Below are 20,518 nucleotides of genomic sequence, written 5' to 3'. Positions count from 1 at the left end.
GCATCTACCAAGCCTGCGTACTCAGCACTCTCCTCTATGGCAGCGAGACGTGGACCACCTACGCAAGGCACGAAAGGAAACTCAACAGCTTCCACATGAGGTGCCTGCGACGCGTCCTGCATGTCGCCTGGCAGGATAAGGTCCCCAACACCGAGGTGCTGAAGCGAGCCAACATGAGCAGTTTGCATGCAGTTCTTAGTGAGAGACGCCTCAGGTGGCTCGGCCATGTCAAAAGAATGGATGCAGGCCGTATTCCCAAAGACCTCCTCTACAGCGAGCTAGCAGAAGGCCAGAGGATGACAGGGCGCCCAAAACTGTGGTTCAAAGACATCTGCAAAAAGGACATGACACAATGCTCCATCAATCTCAACACATGGGAAGTTCAAGCAGACGACCGCCTAGCCTGGAGGCTCGCGGTCAGGCAAGGTACGTCACGCGCAGAGGCTGCGCACAACAAGGAGGCGGCCCAGAAAAGATCGAGGCGGAAGCAGCGTCAACAGCAGCAACAACGGCCATCTGCCTTCACCTGTACCAAGTGCGGCAGGGATTGTCACTCCCGAATCGGACTGCACAGCCATTCTCGGCGGTGCAGATAGACTCTCAGGAAGCTACGCCATCGTCTCTCGAGACGGACGGCTGCCGACGACCACGACGTACATATAGGATTTAAAATGCTACAACGTCATGGGCGATAGAGCTTGTAACTAAGTAACAGTAGGGTACTAAGAGAAAAATGTGTGTAAGAATGCAATATTACAAAAAGAATAAGTTTTATTATTTCTATACAGTTCAATCTAGTCAAAAAATAAAACTACTTGATGTTTTTTTCCTATAGACTGCATTACCAAAAGAAAGACATTTTGTAATTTTCACAGAAATAAATACAATGTAAATTTTTAATTTTCATTATAACATTTTTATATTAAGATTTAAAAATATATGTTCCTAGATGTTACCATACAAGCAGAAATACATACATACTTCACCAGGTGCAATATATGTAAACACAATTATTCTGTGTAGTCTACAATAGTAGTTGTGATTCTAACTGAAGCTCGATGCTTATCTTGGCTTTTTAAAAATTCAAGTGTATTGAGTTATATTTACATTTATAACTCAATGAGTTTTTATATATTAGAGGTGTGACCAATATATCAGCAATAAATAGAATTTTTATCACTCCTATGCGTCTCTTTGTGTCCACCCTTTGTTTTTTTATGGCTGAGTAGCATTCTCAGGATGTGCTTAGACTTTGGCTCTCCATTCACCAAAGATTTGGGTTGTGTCTAGTTTTGTCAATTTTGAATGAAGTGTCTATATACATCCATATACAGGTATTTGTGCAGACATGCATTCATTCATCTTAGTTAAATATCTCGGAGAAACTCCAAACTCTTTCCAAAGTGGCTGTGCTATTTGGTGCTCCTCCCAGCAAAGTGTTGGAGTTCCATTTGCTTCACATTCTTGCCAATACTCTTTAAAGCCATTGTAGTAAGTGTGTTTGTGGCTTCTTACTGTGGTTTTAATTCACATTTCAATGTGTTTATCTGACATAAGTATGACTCCTTGGGTAAATAACAAGTTCAAATCTCTTGACTATTTTTTACTGGGTTTTTGTTGTCAGATTATCAAGTTTATATATTTGGATTCAAGTCTTTTATCATATACACACTTGGCAAATATTTTCTCCTAGGTTGTGTCTTATCTTCATTCTTTTAACAGTGTGTTTCAAATAACATTTTTTCTCTTATGGTTTGTGCTTTTTATGATTTATCTAAGAATTCTATTCTGAACTCAAGATAAACATGGTTTTCTCGTAGGGTTTGTTCCAGAAATTTTAAAATTTTATGCTTTACATTTAGGTCTATTATTCACTGTGAGTGGATTTTTGTATATGCTGCTATATCTGAGTCAACGTTCATTATTTTTCATATGGTTATCCAAATGTTCTAGCATTGTTTCTGAAAAGAACACTTTTACCCAACCAACTACCTGAACAGTTATGTTAAAATCCAATTGATCATATATGTGTGGATCTATTTTAGGACACTCCACTGCATCTCAGTGAATATAAGGTCTATTCTTATACCAATATTATACTGTCTTGATTAATGAACCTTCATAGTAATGTTTGAAATCAAGTAATGTGCCCCATCCAACTTTCTTTTTTTATTGTTTTGGATATCTGTGGTTATTAGCATTTTTACATAAATTTTAGAATTTATTTGTCAGGTTTTATAAACACACCTGTTGGAATTTTGATTAGCATTGCATTTAACTGATAAACCAATTGGGGAGAATTTACATATTAACAATGTTAAATTCCTTCATCCTTAAGCACAGCGTATTTCTCCATTTATTTCAATCTTCATTAATTTCTATCATAGTTTTGGGCATTAAAATATTGTAAATAACTTGTTTTACTTATTCTGATATATTCCATGTTTTTATGCTATTGTATTTTTTTTTTAATTTCAATTTCAAGTTGCTGATTGTCAGTATATAGAAATATAAACAATTTTGAATCTTAACCTTGAAAGGGGAGGAAGTAATTTGAAGGGCTTCTTTCAGTAACCATAGATTTCATTGTTTTGCAGCCCATCTTTGTGTCACTTTCCAACTCTAGTCTAGGAAAGTAAGACAGACTAGCAAATGGCTACATTAGGGCCAGGCCTAAGGGAAAAGCAGAAATAGCAAAAGAACACGTTTATAGAAATGTGAGGTCAGTTTTATTTCCTTTGAACCCTGGATGATGATGTTTTAAAGTGTTTTAGTCAATGAAGACATTTCAAGTAGGTAGGGGGGAACATATGTTTTTAAAAAGGCAGCATGATATAGTATAGCTGCAACAAGCATATGTTTTTGAGTCAGAAATACTACAGTTTGATGTCTGGCTCTGCCACCTTGGGTCAGTTATAAAACCATTATAAAACCAGTCTATAAAACCAATCTGTAAAAAAGGGCTTAGCACACAGAGGGCTTAGCACAATGACTATGGCAATAGCAGGCAATTAAATTAGCTGTTGTTTGTATGTGTCCAGAACGGCAAAGTTTCTGGGATTTTACGCTCCTTACAAGCTCTAGGTTAGCTTGTTACTCTCTCATGGATGTGTGCAGAAGACAAGATATTCCTGGATCACAGACAGACCTTCATTGCTCATGGCAAATGCAGTATCCAGAGCTTCATGTTTGCACTAGTTCATCTTGCCCCGTCCCATGGAGGGTAGGAGTGAGCAACATAGTTGGACCTAAATGGACACCTCTACGTGCAGGATGCTGTGTTACAGGAACAAAACCTGACCAAGAGTCAACTAGTTTTTGAGCAAGCAACAGACAACCCAATGTCCTCCTTTAGGAATAAGTGCTTTGGTCTCTGAGAACTACTTAGTGACCTGTATGACTAACTGATAAACTGAGCAAGAATGTGGAGGGTGCTCAAGGCACTTATCCCTCCCAATACTATGCTTATTAATTTAAAAAAATTACTATGAGAAGGGAATGTTACAAAGCTTATAAAATTTTATATCTAGATCTGCTTGAATCTAGTGATAAGATATCCATAATTCCCAAAGAAGCCTTATTTCCTCCATGAGCAGTTTGGAACAATAACTGTCTGCTTGAACTTGTAGTCATCATTCTTCAAGCTCCCAATAGTGTCCCTTGTGCTTTTTTGACATGAGCCCTTCAGGTATTTGAAGACAATTGTGGTTTCCCTATATTTTCTATAATTTAAGTAAGCCACTTGTAAAACACTTAAATAATTATATGGCACTTAATGTACACCAGTCCCTATTCTAAGTACTCTCTGCATATTTACACTTTATTTGACAACATTATAAGGTAGACACTATTTTTATATTTATTCTACAGATCAGTGGTTCTCAACCTATGGGTCGCGACCCCTTTGGGGGTTGAATGACCCTTTCACAGGGGTCACCTAAGACCATCGGAAAACACATATAAAATTACATATTTTTTTTTTTGTGTGTGATTAATCACTATGCTTTAGTTATGGTCGGCGGTCACCACAACAGGAGGAACTGTATTAAAGAGTCATGGCATTAGGAAGGTTGAGAACCACTGCTATAGATGAATAAACTGAGGGTCACAGAGAAGAAGAACTTCATCTGTACACATAACAAGCAGTAGTAGAGGTGAGATTTGATCTCTACCATGTCACACAGCCTACATCTAAAAATGCATCCTCACATGTATCAAAATATTTCCTTATTTATCTCTGCTTATATCAATCATCTTTTTCTGGAGAAAAAAATTAAAGAGGTTTTGCATATATTTCTGAGTGTAAAGCTATCAATAAAGCAATGGTTTGATTGGTCAGGTAGAAACTAGAAAGACAGTTGATGAAATACATAAAATCACCAACATAAAGGATTTATAAAATGAAAATATAGTGATTTTACTAAAATAGCAGGCTCCTTGAGAGTTACAGTTGGAAAGAAGATTGGTCATGGACTGTATCGATCTCATTCAAAGTCAGTTTTTACACCAAGTTGGCCTGATCTTCTAAGGCAGCAGTCCCCAACCTTTTTGACACCAGGGACCAGTTTTGTGGAAGACAAGCTTTCCACTGATTGGGGTAGGGGATGGTTTCAGGATGATTCAAGCACATTACATTTATTGTGTAATTTATTTCTATTATTATTACATTGTAATATATAATGATATAATTATACAACTCACTATAATGCAGAATCAGTGAGAGCCCTGAGCTTGTTCTTCTGCAACTAGATGGTCCTGTCCAGTCTACTCTATAGTCTCATTTTGGTTGCTGTCACTGCAGGAAACCCTGCTTCACCAAGACAGGATGTTGGAAATAGAAGCAGGCTTTTCAGTGCTTTTGTGGAAATCTCAGGATATTCAGTCTTGACTTTAGTACAGAATGTATGGAGATCTGAAGTTGTCTCAAACATACTTTTAAGGGCACCATCATTTGCAATCTCACGCAGTTGATTCTCTTCTGGCACAAAGTCAGTTCACAAAGCTTATTCACAAATGGGTCATGAGTCCATTTCTTCCCAGTTCGGAGCTCTTTTATGGTTGGGAAGTGATGCTCAAACTCTTTTGAGAGCTGAAAGAGGCGACTATGTACCAGGTGGGAGAAAGAAGGCCTTGGCTCAATCTCTTTCAAAATATCTGCTAGAGTTTGAAACATGTCAAAACTCCCAATGTTCAGTCATCACCCCCATAATTCCAGTTTGACTTTGAATGCAGCTGCTTGATCTGCCAACTTGAACACAGTTCTCATTCTCCCCTTAAATGACAGGTTGAGTTCACTGAGCAGGTTGAATACATCACACAAGTAAGCAAGTTTTGCGACCCAGTCTGTGTCACTAAAATGTGCTGCCAGTGGTGACTCTTTTTCTAAAAGAAATCTCTGGAGTGGCTCTCATAACTCAAAAACCCTTCAGTGATCTACCTTTAGAAAGCCATATCACTTCTATATATAAGAGATGTGTGTGCTCTGTGTCCATCTTCTCATAGAGCTTAATGTGGTTAATCATTTTAATCATATCCTGAAAAACGTTAAGTTCAGGTGACACTTTTTTGGCTAGCCAGCATTTCTCTATAAATGACACAGTGCATAGACTCACATTCAGAAGTGACCTCTTTGACCTGAGCAGTGAAACCAGAAAGCCATCCAGTCATGGCAGCCACTCCAGCATGCATATACTGACACAAAATAACCAATTCAGATTTCCTGATGTATAATCATTCAAAGTTTAATAGTTCTGCAGCTATGGTGTTGGTTGGCAACAAAAGCACACATAACATATCCTCATGCACATCCTCCTGAAAAATATATCACAGAAAAACAAGCATTGTTGCCTTGTTGTTAACACTGGTAGACTTGTCAGCCTGGATTGTGTACCATGGTGACTCTTCAACCCTAACAAACGTGCCTCAATATCCTCTGCTGTTTCATCAATTCATCTAGTTATGGTGCTAGCCAGAAAAGGAACATATGCCACCTTTTGAACTGTAGCCTCTCCTAAAAGTTCACAACAGATGTCCTTAGCAGCAGGCAGGATCAACTCTTCACCAATAGTAAAGGACTTCTTAGCTTTAGCAATGCAGTCAGCCACTAAGAATGGTGCTCTCAGTGCAGACGCATTTGATGAAGTGGTAGCCTTCGATAATTGCTTCGGTTCTTTGTGTCCACATCTTTTTCTTTTGAAAATCTCTAAAGTCTTGTCTTTTAATGCAGGGTGTTTGGTCTCCATGTGGCAAAGCAGTTTTGAAGGTTTCATGGCTTCACTGAACAGCCGGTCACCACATATTACACAAAGTAGGCTTGGAGAATATGAATCACCTATTGCAATGAACCCATAATTTAAGTAGGGCTCTTGGTATTTTATTTTAAATATGTTTTTTGTTGTTGTTGTTGGCAGTCTCAGAGTCTTCTGCTGTCTCATCATTGGGTCTTTCCCCCCTTGTTAAAGAAGCTTTCCAGTGATGTTTGTTTTTTACTCATTTTGGCTGGGGTTAACATTGTGGGCTTACCAAAACCGTAACTGAGACAAGTGTGCAGCATGGGCAAAAAAGGACAAATGGAAGTGGTAAATAAAATAATGGGTAGGCCATGTGCAGACTAAAATAAGTGTCAGATTTTGACTTCAAGCCTGCCACTAGATGCAGCTGTACAATTGAAGTACATCAACTCACTTGCCACTATAAAGCCTGCCACCAGATGCAGCTTAACTGTCACTTGCCACTCACTAATAGGGCTTTGATATGAGTCTTCAAGTAATTGATTTATTATGGTCTCTATGCAGTCAAACATCCCTGTTAATGATGATCTGTATTTGCAGCTGCTTCCCAGCGCTAGCATCACTGCCTCAGCTCCAGTTCACATCATCAGGCATTAGATTCTCATAAGGAGTGCGCAACCTAGATCCCTCGCTTGTGCAGTTCACAGTAAGGTTTGCACTGCTATAAGAATCTAATGTTGCTGCTGCTGATCTGACAGGAGGCGGAGCTCAGGTGGTAAGGCAGGTGATAGGGAGCAGCTGTAAATACAGATGAAGCTTTGCTTGCTCATCTCCTGCTGTGTGGCCTGGTTCCTAACAGGCCATGGACTGGTAATGGTCTATGGCCCAGAGGTTGGGGACCTCAGTGTGGCCTTAACAACCTCTGGGCCACAGCTTCATCTTTGTCAAATGCAGAAATTAGACTAGGTAATACCTAAGTGTATATCAAGCCCTATGATGTTAATACACAATCTCTCTACATATCTTTTCACCTGCATTTTTAGAAAATTATTTACACATTCAATAATATCTCAGGTTATATACCCTAGGATCTATTACGAACAATAATTGCAAATAGCTGGTTAAAAATACTCTCTTATTTATGTAAGAAAAATGATTATAAATAATACAATTGAATTAAATGGCACATGAATTAGAAATGAACACATTTTGTACAAGAAAATGCAAAAGATGTCTCTAGGTTAATGGCATGTGATAACATTTTAAACATCTATGAAACAATTTTTCTTTAGGTTTCTATTCCACTTTTTAATAAAACATTTTATCCACAATCACTGCACTTAACAATAGCATGTGTTAATTTTTATCTGTTTAAATTTTCACTGATTATCTATTTTTGGAACATAAGCATGTAAAAATGTTATTTTTCTTAAAAAATTAATAATTTTAAGTTATCATTGGCATTTAATATTCATTAGATGTTTATCAATCATGCAAAATATTTATGATTAATTTTTAAAAATAGTAAGTATTTGCATATATAGAACAAGCACTGAAGTTAAAAATGAAGAAACATAAAGGATAAGAAGAAATATGACAATTAATAGTATTTTCCTCAGAGGTGAACTAATGATTAACGACAGAATATTCCCTCTATCTAAAATAACCTATAAAGGTGCTTCTTCCCAACTCTCCACACCTGAGCTCCCACTTCTTTGAGCAATTATTTTAGAGAACTTCCATTGTAAATTCTTTGCCCCTTTAAGATGTAAATCTTCCACAACCCATGGATGTCTTTCTCAATGACCTGAAAGTCATCCCTTTGAAATGCAAACATATGAAAGATACAACCCCTGTCTCCCAGTCTCTGTGGAGGAAGTAGCCTAACTTCCATAAGTGCCAATTAGCAAACAAGAATGAACTAATCATATTGATCAACCTTCCTGAAAACATCCTCCAGCACTTTTCCACTAGCTCACCATAAGCTAAAAAGCCCTCTGGCCTTTTATTTCATAGAGTTGAGTTCCTCTCTCTCCCTTATTGCAATACCCTTAAACAGAGTCTTTTTTGCATTTTTAACTTCTCTGGTACAATTTTTCTCTGACACTGAGAGTTTTTTTGTGATGCTTCTAAATGCACTTTCCGAATTGTTTTCAAAAAGAAAATATCATTTTTATTATTAAAAAAGAATTATTAGAACAAAAATGTATCAGTGAGAAACAGAAAAAATAGGACTGAAATAGTGTATTTTCTAAAAGAATGCTTTTTGTATGACAGAATCCATAAGCATGAAGAAAATGAAATAGCTACCATCTAAGGGTACTTTAATGCAGAAGAGATAGCTTTAACTTAACTGTGGGACAAATTAGTTGAGATTATAGCAGCAGACAATCAATTTCTAAACTCTTCTGGATTTATTCAAGACTTACTTATTTCTATAAGCATAAAAGATATTTTATGCAGAGTAACTGTGCCTATAGGAACTGAGATTTTTATTTCTGAAAATAGAAATAGAAGCATAATAAAATAAAACTAACAAAGGCGATAATGATTGCCCATTACATCTAAAGCAATTTCAGAAGACTATAGAGAACAAATAAAACTGACTATAGTGAGACATATTAGGCCAATGAAGAAAAAGTCTAATAGAAACAAATGTGAAGAAATGGTATGTGTTGTTCAGTTATTTTAGTTGGTTAAAGTAGGAGACTGAATAAATACTTCTCAATTTTAATACTTGGAACATAGCTACATAAATTATTATAGGGAATTTGGGATTTCCTGCAACTATAAAATAAGATAGTGATCTAAAGATTAATGTTGAATGAAATGGTTCCTGGAGAGTTTTAAATTAATCATTTTCTTTGGTCCTCCTAAAATGACTTTAGTTTTTGTAAGGAAAAAAAAATTGCAATAAAAAAACATTTTGGTGAAATATGACTTGTGTCTAAAACACAAATAAAATTTCAATGTGTGGCATGTGGTTGGAATAAAAAACATTGTTTTTACAATATCAAATATTCATCTTGTAGTTCTCAATAGATATCTGCAAAGAAAAAACATTAAAATCTCTAAATTAAAATAAGTTGAATCCAGCAGCTATATGAATAAATGAAGGGAGTCTCTGAACATGGCAAGTGCTACATTTGCTAGAAGTGACTCTCCAGCATGCCTTTTTTGCTGAATAGGTGTTTAATATATGATAGTTATATGAAACATTATCATTCATTAAGTATGATGTTTAGAGTCAATCACCAAAGTCTGACATGTAACTAAAGTTGCTTTCTTAACAGGAAGCTTGCATAAGGAGATTTAACTCCAAATATCATTCCTGCTCAAAAGAGGAAGTCTCTAAATAAGACAGTTTCCCATTTCAATAAGTGCCAATAAGTGGACTTACTTATTATTTCTTTCATGCATGAAACTAGTATGAAGAATGTTTCTGATCACTAGAAACTTTTATTACACAGTAATAATAAAGTTTGATATACAAACACAAGGGTTCTAGTGGAAGTGCTTTGTATCTTATGAATCCCTCTGGATGACATGCTATTAAAATCCTGACCGCTCACTGCCAGCCACAGGTTCCCTGGCAACTATGACAATAGTACAAGGCCTTCCAGATGAAATGAAGACCCTAAAGAATTTAGAAGTGAGTGTCTGGTGGAATTTTATCTCAAGTGTTGCTGTTTCACTACACAATGTTTGCTGAAACTGATTTTGAAAATGCTTAGGTCACTCAGGGTCAGTACCTTACAGGTGCAACCAGAGATGTGCTGTTCTCTCAGCAGAAGTGAGGAAATTAATGTCTGTACTGTAGTGTAATTGTACCTTAAGGTCTTAAAGTGAACTTTTTAGTGCTTATCTGAGCATCCTGGTCTAAACTACAGGGACACATTCGCACAATGAATGACCCCATGTGCAGTGGTTAGACATGGGTCAAAAGCTATCTCGCTCCTATGAGTAAAATTTTTAGATCTGTATGACAAGATTGTGTGCAGTCTGATGTTTTGGAGATGCTCAGACCATTTTCCTGAGCTTGATCCTGTCTTAGGCTGGAGAACATGAACTAAGAATCCAAAACTTGGGTCCTAATTGGAGTTGCCACTAACCTATAAGTATGTCAGACCTCTGGGCTTCTCTTTCTCTATAAATAAAATGTGAATAATTATGTCTACCCATCCTAAGTCATAGAATTTAGAAGAAGATCAATGGAAATGGTTATTGAAATTCCTTTGTTATGCAAACCATATTTACTTTCAATTGAGCAAAAAATGCAACAGAAAAAAATTATTGTGTAGCCACAAGTTGCTTTGTTTTTGAATGAATACAATTAAGTTGAGTCTGTTTCATAAAATGTGGCACTTTCAAGGCTTTCCACAAAATCTACTTAAGCCTATTGTGAGTCTCAGATTTTACTGTGGTCAAGAAGGACACATTGCATAACTCACACTGTACAACTCAAAAATTCCCAAGGGGTATTTCTCTCCAACAACGGCCACTTGGCTGACACTACCTTGGGATATTTCCCTAACTCCCCCAGTCCCTTTTCCTGTGGCCCTCAGCCCTGCTCAGTTTTCCCTCCTTTTAGACTTTTCTTAGTCCCACGCAGAGCAGCATCTTCTCTCCATCCCAAGTTCCAGATGACTCAGAAGTACTTGAGACTAAGACCAAAATCAACCTAACTGAAAGATGCACCCAACCAAAGCCGGTCTTCTCAAAAATGGATTTTCTTTCCAGCTGCCTAGGAAATAAGATTTGCTGCATATGGTCATAATCAGTTTAAAAGCACCAAGCTGAAGGCACCAATTCTATTGTCTTCTAGCTTACAGCCAAAAGGCCTTTATTCTTTAGATGATTTGCTGACAGTTCATAGATGAAGAAAGGACATTATTTTTTTTCTTTTTGTCACTTCTCAAGCATTTATGTAGTATTACAATGAGCCAGTTCTGCCCTAAGCACTTTTATAAATATTAACTCGGTTATTCATAAAGAACAAGCCATGAGACAGGCATCATCAATCAACATCACCATCACTCTGTGGTATACTACAGTGCAATTCCAAGGCTAACCACCTATAGTTAGCATGGACTCCACAGATTAGGGGCATCATCTCCAACAAGGCTGCCCACTTCAGACTCCTGCCACATATTCAGGAATTTTCATTCCACCCAAGCTTGGACCAACTAGCTACAAATTTGAGGGTTTCCATAACTCTGATTAGATAATTCATTGGAACTCACAGAACTCAGGGAAACACTATACTTTCTATTATTGCTGCTTTATTATATAGAGGATATAAATCAGGACCAAGGTAAGTTCTGGGAAGGTCCTGAATGCAGATTTTCTGTGTCCTCTCTCTCTGGAGTTAGAGCACATCCCACAATATTGATCTGTATACCAATCAAGAAGCCCCATCAAGATCGTTGTCCATAATTTTTATTAGGGTTTCATTATGTTGGCATGATTGACTCATTCATTGGCCACATGTTTGAACTCAGGCTCCAGTCTTTCCCTCCTCCTGATGGTCAGGCTGGCTCAACACCCCAGTCTTTTAATCATATCGTTGTTTTTCTGTGTGACCAGGTGCCACCCTGAATCACCTTGCTAGCATAAACTTATGTAAGGCCCAACGAACTTTTAAATAATGAAGACACTTGAGAATTCTAAGGTCTTAGAATCTTCTCTCTCAGGAGGCAGGAATAAAGGCTTGGCCAAATTCTTTATTATACAACAACCACATTTTACAATTGAGGTCAAGCTGTGCTGTCTGTAGCAGCAGTGGCAGCAGCAACGGGACTGCGAGAAACACCAGGGTAGTAGTCCCGGCTGCATCAAGACCCATCAGCTTGCAATTCTAATTCTGGGGAAGGCAGACCCCCATTGCCTCGGACTGTGAGGCGCAGAGGGCATGGGGACAGAGGAAGAGGCTCCCAGTCTCTCAGTGGCGAGTAACAGCAGAAACCCATCTTGGAGCCCCACCACAACACAAAGTGCCACAGTGTGGTGAGAAGGGTCACCAGGTTGTGATGAGTGCTCAGGGCTCTGCATTCAATAGTGTAGGAGGTGTGACAGCCCCACCCAAGAAGAAAAGATAAATGAAAATGGCCAGCATAGCAGGAATAATGATTGAAATACCAATCATGCAGCTAACCAAAAAGCAAATACAGGAATTAACTGATGAACAAATAGAAAATCTTTCTGAGGCTCAGTTCAGAGCTATAGTCATAAGGCAGCTTACAGAATTAACAAAAGATTTTGAGCAAGACGGGGAAGGAATGAAGGCTAGTCATGCTGAAATGAACAAAAACACATATGAGACAAGTGGTGAGGAAATGAAAACCAGAGGTCAAATCAACAAATCGGAACATAGGGAAGGAACAAATAGTCAACCAGTGCAGAAAGAGGAAACAAAAAGTGAGGAATATGAGGAGGCTGAGAAACCTCTGGGACAGCTATAAGCAAACAAACATTAGAATTATAGGGTTGCCAGAAGATGAAGAAGAAGAACTAGAAATTGAAAAATTATGTGAAAAAATAATGAAGCAGAACTTCCTTAACTTGGGGAAGGAAATAAGACTTACAGGTCCAGGAAGCACAGAGAGTTCCAGAAAAACTGGACCCAGGGAGAACCACTCCAAGACACATTATAATCTAAATGTCAAAAATTAAAGATAAAGAGAGAATCTTAAAAGCAACAAGAGAGAATAAAAGTATTATGTTCAAAGGGGTCCCAATTAGACTATCAGCTGATTTCTCAAAGGAGACTCTGCAGGCAAGAAGGGACTGGCAAGGAATAGTCAAAGTAATGAAAATCAAAAACCTACAGCCACAAATACTCTATCCGGTGAAGCTGTCATTCAGAATAGAAGGGCAGAGAAAGTGCTTCCAGGACAAAGTAAAACTGAAGGAGTTCATTAGATCCAAACCACTGTTATATGAGATGTGAAACGGACATGTTTAGAAGAAGGAGTATCAAAACCATGAACATTAAAATGAAAACTGTATCACAACAACCAACAGCAGAAGCTAGGGAATTGAAACAAAGGCAAACTAAGTAGGTAACAAGCGTGGAAAAAGAATTATAGGTATGGGGAACATATTGGGGGGAGGTCAGTGGAGAAGGGGGTGCAGGAAAAGGGAGGTCGATGATGCAGGAATTAAGAAGCATAGTAGGAAGGAATGCGGTAGACAGAAAGAGGTTGAGAATAACTATATGCACAACCAATGGGCATGGACTAAAAGGTGGGGACAACTGGAGGGAGGGGGTGTCACCGGGTGGAGGGGAGCAGAGGGAAAAGAAATTGGGACAACTGTAACAGCATGATCAATAAAACATATTAAAAAGAATTCGGGGGGGACCAAGATGGCCGCGGAGTAGGGACAGTGTTCTCAGCTCGCTCCTGTTAAGGAGACAATCTAGGAGGAACAAAGGCGGGGAGGAGTGACTGAGTGAGTGTGGATATCTGATAACGTGAACGGGGAGGAGATCGTGGGAGCAGCGTGGAGGGGAGTGGAGGGGTTTATCACAAACCGCAGGCTGAGTCATTCCGAGACTCTGTGCATTTGCAGTATCAAGCCGGAGAGCTCACTAGCCGGGAGTGAATTCTCGTAGGGAGTTAGGGAGAGGATTTGGCCAAAAAAGCCAGAGGGAGAGAACAGTGAACAATCAGGACTGGGAGAAACTGTGTGATCTGAGTCTAGAGAGAAACATTCTCAGCTGCAACCTCCGAACGAAAGCTCAGCACTCCGGGCGAGCCCAGCACTAGCGCTAGGGCCCTACAGAACAAAGGAGCAGTTTTGGGGCAAGGAGAATGACAGCACAGAAAAGCTGCTGCGGAACTCCGGACCGGGGGAGAACTGCGTTTTTGAAATCAGTGTTTGCTCTTTAGTCGCGCTAGAATCCCACAGAACAAAAGGCCGGTCTGGGGCTAGGAGGGAAATAGGACGCGCAGGGTGTGTAAGTAGGGAAGAGAGCGGAGGTGGAGGTTCTGGAGGGGAGACGGTTTTAGGGCAGGGAGAAGGGGCCGCAGGGAAGGGCTGCTGCTGAGCTCCAGACCGGCAGAGAGCCCCAGGGAAGGAGAGCGCTGCACTGACCGACCACACTAGAATCCTGCAGAACAAAGGGATGGTGCTGTGGCGGGAAGAAAGATAGAGTGCGCAGGCCGATAGACAGGGAAGCCAGCGGAAGCTGTAGTCGGAATAGAGACAGTTTTGGGGCAAGGAGAAGAGCCTATGCGGGAAAGCCACTGCAAAGCTCCAGACTAGGGGAGAGGCCCTGAGCAGGGAAGGGCCACTGGGCCCGGCACTTTGACCGACTGTGCCAGAGTCCTGCAGAACAAAAGGACGATCTTGAGACAGGGAGAGAGGTAGGGTGCACAGGCATATAGACAAGGAAGAGAGCAGAAGCTGTAGCCTGGGAATAGAGACAGGACCGGAGGCAGGGCGGGGATTGCTGGCAGGCACAGGCTGGACCAACAGAGGGAAGGAGTAGCTGGACAAGCCTGAGGAGGGCTGAGGCTGCCTCAGGCGGGGACAACTAAACGCAGCTCACAGCAGGGCGGTGGTAGGCCCACGAAAAAAAGACTAGCAAGCCCAGAATCAAGCAGAACCCTCCCACAGCCAGCCAACCAACCAGAAAAGATTTGAAACTCATGGAATTTTGAATAGGAGCGGACTCAGGAAGGAAGCAAGGAAAAACCAAAAAACAAACAAACCAAAAATACCCAGAGACTGTGCATAAAAGTTGAATTGAGTTAAAATCCTCATTCTTTTATCTCTCACTCTTTCTCTAACTACCCTACCATCAGTCCCTTCTTATTCTCTCTCCTTTTCTCCCCTCCTCTTCCCTCCCTTCTCTCCGCTTAGCATGTCTCCCCTTCATCCTATTCTCAGTTAATTTTATAATTTTAAGTTCTCTCCCTTTTTCACCCTCTCCTTTCTCTGCGCTACGCACCTTCAGCTTTATTAAATTTCTTTCTTTATTTTGTCCCCCTTCAGTCTACATTCGTTTTTCTTTCATCTCTTGTCCTTATTTTCCTTCTCTCCCTATACATATTCTCTCTCTCTCCCTATTACACTTTATATTCTAATCTCTTAATATTCAAATTATAATTCTAATCTATCCCCCTCTCCCTTTACTCTCACATTCTTACCCCTTCTCTTTTTCTACCCCATCCCCTCACTTCTTTCTCTACCTCTTGTATTTCTCTCCTTCATCCTATCTTTTGTCAACTCTTCAATTTCAATCCTCCCCTTCCTAATATCTCCTCTTCCTCCTGATTTCCTTCCCTCCTCTGAGCTCTTTTCCTCCCAAATCCTCTTGCTTTCCTATCTCCTATTCCCCTCTCTCTATATTCACCTTTTCTCTCTATCTTGCAACTTTATATTATGTTTTAATCTCCTAATCTTTTTTATAATATATAATTTAAAAAAGAATTTTAATACAGTCCCCTCTCTTCTACCTCCCCTTCTTCTTTCGTTCTCTCTCCTACCCTTCTCTTCTCTACTTTCTCTCTCTCTTTCCTCTCTCCCTTCCTGTCTTGCTATTTTCTACTCTGTATTTTTATTCTTAAAAAATTCTCTCTCAATCTATTTCCTACCTTCTAACCTCCCCAGCCCTCTCTTTCAATTTCTGGCTGTCTGTCTACCTAGATGTCTGTTGTGTCTACCCTACCTCCCACGCTAATCGTATAGTATATACCGATTATATAATCCTAATACTATACACTTCCACTTTCTCACTCCACACTGTAACCCTCCCCTCCTTTTCAAACATACAGTGTAAGTGTTAATTGCTCTCTTACATAACCTTGATCCCAACTGCTAATATTAATACTCTATCAATTTCCAGCTCAAAAATTACCCTTCCTTCATTTAAAACAACTCCTTTCTGTTTCTCCTACGAAATAAGAGTCCCAGTATCTCCACAAGTATATTAACACGGGCTCATTTGCAGTTTATAGTGGGATTGTATTTGGGGGAGACATTGGAGGGTGTGGGTTTCTTGCCTGGGTTGTATAATTATGTTTTAGCAGCACCTTCACAAAAGAACTCAAGACAAGGTGGGCAGAGTGACTCTCAATCAACTAACCAGAGAAAAAATCCACCAAAAAGTAGCTTAAATACAACCAGACAGATTAAAGAAATATCATCAAGGACAACACAGACGGAGATCCAGGAGGGCGGAGGAGTAAGTGGAAGCTATACTAACCCCCTCCCAAGACCAGCCAGTGCTGACTCAGCCCCAGTACAGCAGACAGACCATTCCCCTCCAAGTGGCGTCATACTAAGGGGAAATAAAATCCCTGCATACAGGAATTAATTTGACACACCCACGGTCCTTAAGACTGAAGGCCACCCACAGATTGAGTATAGTAACAACTAAAGAAGAGAGACAAGGGCAGTAGATCACTGGAAGTCTCCAATAGGCTGCCTAGGGCCAGTCTGGTACATGATCTGACACTACCAGAGGCAGATCCAGGAAGAACTGATCATTCTAAGAAGCACCAACAAACAAAAGGAATCACAAAAATGGGGAGACAGAGAAACAACGCCCCATCAAAAGGAAAGGTAGAATCCCCAGAAAGAGTGCTAAATGAAATAGAGGGGAGCAAAATATCAGATATGGAATTGAAAGCATGTATTATGGAGAAGTTCAATGAGCTCAGAGGAAACTACAAAGAACTCCAGAAAAACTACAGTGAACTCCAGAAGAACTATAAGGAACTTACTGAGAATTATACCAGCATCAAAAAGGACATGGAAGCTATAAATAAGAGCCAGGAGGAAATGAAGAATACGATCTCTGAATTGAAGAACACAGTAGAAGGAATTAAAAGCAGGCTAGAGGAAGCAGAAGATCGGATCAGCGAGCTGGAGGACAACGTACACAAAAACTCCCAGACAATGCAACAAAATGAAAAAAGACTGAACAAGACTGAAGAGGTTCTAAGACAGCTGCAGGACAACATGAAACGTAACAATATCCGTATCATTGGAATTCCAGAAGGAGAAGAAGAAGAGCAAGGGATAGAAAACCTCTTTGAAAAACTAATGACAGAAAACTTCCCTCACATGAGAGAAGAAAGAGTCACGCAAATCCAGGAGGCACAGAGGGTCCCAATGAAGATGAACCCCAACAAGCCCACCTCAAGACACATCATAATTAAAATGCCAACATTCAAAGACAAAGAGAGAATCCTAAAAGCAGCAAGAGAGAAACAACTAATAACATAGAAGGGAGCTCCAATAAGGCTATCATCAGATTTCTCAGCAGAAACACTACAAGCCAGAAGGGAATGGCAAAAAATATTCCAAGCAATGAAAAACAAAGGCCTACAATCAAGAATACTCTACCCAGCAAGGCTCTCATTCAAAATGGAAGGCGAAATAAGGAGTTTCTCAGACAAAGGAAGACTAAAAGAATATATCTCCACCAAACCAGCAACGCAAGAAATGCTAAAGGGTCTGCTCTAAGAAGATAAAGAAACAGAGAGAGACAGAGAAGAATATGAGTACAAAGGGGAAAAATGACAATGAATAAGTACTTATCAGTAATAACCTTAAACGTAAATGGATTAAACGCTCCAATTAAAAGACATAGGGTAGCTGAATGGATTAGAAAGAATGACCCACATATGTGCTGTCTACAAGAGACCCACCTTAGAACAAAAGATCTACACAGACTGAAAGTAAAGGGATGGAAAAAAGTATTTCAAGCAAATGGACATGAAAAAAAAGCCGGGGTAGCAATACTTATATCAGACAAAACAGATTTCACAGCAAAGTCCATAAAAAGAGACAAAGAAGGGCATTTCATAATACTTAAGGGAAAAATCCATCAAGAAGATATAACTCTTATAAATATATATGCACCCAACTTAGGAGCACCCAAATATATAAGGAAAATTTTGAAAGACTCCAAAAAAGATATAGACAGCAACACACTCATCGTAGGGGACTTTAACACCCCATTGTCAACAATGGACAGATCTTCAAAGCAAAGAAACACCAAAGATATTGAGGCACTGAACAACACTTTAGATCAAATGGACTTAGTCGATATATATACAAGTTTTCACCCCAAAGAAGCAAAATATACATATTTCTCAAGTGCACATGGAACATTTTCAAAGATAGACCACATGGTAGGACACAAAACAAGCCTCAATAAATTCAAGAAAATTGAAATTATATCAAGCATCTTCTCAGATCACAATGGCTTAAAATTGGAAATCAACCTCAAGGAAAAAACTCAAAAACATTCAAACTCATGGAGAATGAATAACATGCTATTAAACAATGAATGGGTTAACAATGACATCAAGGAAGAAATCAAAAAGTTCCTGGAAACCAATGATAATGAACACACAACAACTCAAAACCTATGGGATACAGCAAAAGCAGTCTTAAGAGGAAAGTTCATAGCAATACAAGCCTACCTAAAAAAGCTAGAAGAATCTCTAATAAAAAATTTAACCCTACAGCTACAAGAACTAGAGGAAGAACAACAAGCAAAACCCAGATCAAGTAGAAGGAAGGAAATCATCAAGATCAGAGCAGAATTAAATGACATAGAGTCTAAAGTAACAATTCAAAAGATCAACAAAAGTAGGAGCTGGTTCTTTGAAAAGATAAACAAAATTGACAAGCCTTTAGCCAGGCTCATCGTGAAAAAAAGAGAGGACCCAAATAAATAAAATCGGAAATTAAAGAGGAGAAATCACAACTGATACAACAGAAATACAAAGGATTATAAGAAATTATTACGAACAACTGTATGGCAAGAAATTTGACAACCTAGAGGAAATGGACAGATGCCTGGAAAACTATAGTCTTCCCAAACTGAATCAAGAAGAAGCAGAAAGTCTGAATAGACCAATAACAGCTAGCGAAATTGAAGCAGTAATCAAAAAACTCCCAGCACACAAAAGCCCAGGACCGGATGGCTTCACAAGTGAATTCTATAAAACATTTAGGAAAGAACTAACTCCTATCCTCCTCAGACTATTCCAAAAGATACAAGAAGAGGGAAGACTCCCAAACTCGTTCTATGAAGCCAGTATAACCCTATTTCCAAAACCAGGTCAAGACACAACAAAGAAAGAAAACTACATACCAATATCGCTGATGAACATAGATGCTAAAATCCTCAACAAAATATTGGCAAACCGGATCCAGCAACACATTAGAAAGATCATACACCACGATCAAGTAGGATTCATCCCAGGGGTGTAAGGATGGTTTAATATTCGCAAATCAATAAACGTGATACACCACATAAACAAAATGAAAGACAAAAACCACATGATCATATCAATAGATGTGGAAAAAGCATTTGATAAAGTACAACACCCATTTATGATGAAAACACTCAGGAAAACGGGAATAAGGGAGCATACTTCAACATAATAAAGGCCATATATGAGAAATCTGAAGCCAACATCATACTCAATGGGCAAATACTGAGAGCATTCCCCCTGAGATCAGGAACAAGACAAGGATGTCCGCTCTCTCCACTCCTATTCAACATAGTCTTGGAAGTTCTAGCCACAGGAATCAGACAAGAAAAAGAAATAAAAGGCATCCAAATTGGAAAAGAGGAAGTAAAACTGTCATTATTTGCAGATGACATGATAGTGTACATAGAAAATCCTTTAGGCTCCACAAAAAAAACTACTCAATCTAATAAGTGAATTCGGCAAAATAGCAGGATACAAAGTCAATATTAAGAAATCGAAAGCATTTTTATACACCAACAATAAAAACTCAGAGATAGAAACTGAAAGAAAAATCCCATTTACCATAGCAACAAGAAAAATAAAATACCTAGGATTAAACTTAACCACAGAGGTAAAAGACCTGTACACAGAAAACTACATAACACTGAAGAAAGAAATTAAAGAAGATACAAATAAATGGAAGCATATACCATGCTCATGGATGGGAAGAATCAACATCATTAAAATGTCCATACTACCCAAAGCAATTTATAGATTCAATGCAATCCCTATTAAAATACCAGCAACATATTTCACAGTCCTAGAACAAATACTTCAAAAATTTATATGGAACCAAAAAAGAGCCCGAATAGCCACAGCAATTTTGAGGCAGAACACAGTAGGAGGAATCACAATACCTGATATCAAACTATATTACAAGGCCACGGTAATCAAAACAGTCTCGTACTAGCATAAAAACAGACATATAGATCAATGAAACAGAATAGAGAGCCCAGAAATAAGCCCAGGTTCATATGGTCAACTAATATTTGACAAAGGGGGAAA

The 20,518-nt window shown here is 39.0% G+C and overlaps 1 protein-coding gene across 1 annotated transcript in view; it reads right to left on the bottom strand.

The window, feature by feature from the left end:
- MYO16 (myosin XVI) overlaps positions 1-20,518 on the bottom strand; it is a 654,868-nt gene that overhangs the window by 399,079 nt on the left and 235,271 nt on the right. The window lies entirely within an intron of this gene.

This window comes from Furipterus horrens, unplaced genomic scaffold (assembly GCF_987537825.1).
Source record: "Furipterus horrens unplaced genomic scaffold, mFurHor1.1.pri manual_scaffold_12, whole genome shotgun sequence".
Lineage (NCBI taxonomy): Eukaryota > Metazoa > Chordata > Mammalia > Chiroptera > Furipteridae > Furipterus > Furipterus horrens.
Note: the sequence above shows the minus strand (reverse complement) of the source record. Positions and strands in the feature narration are given on the sequence as shown.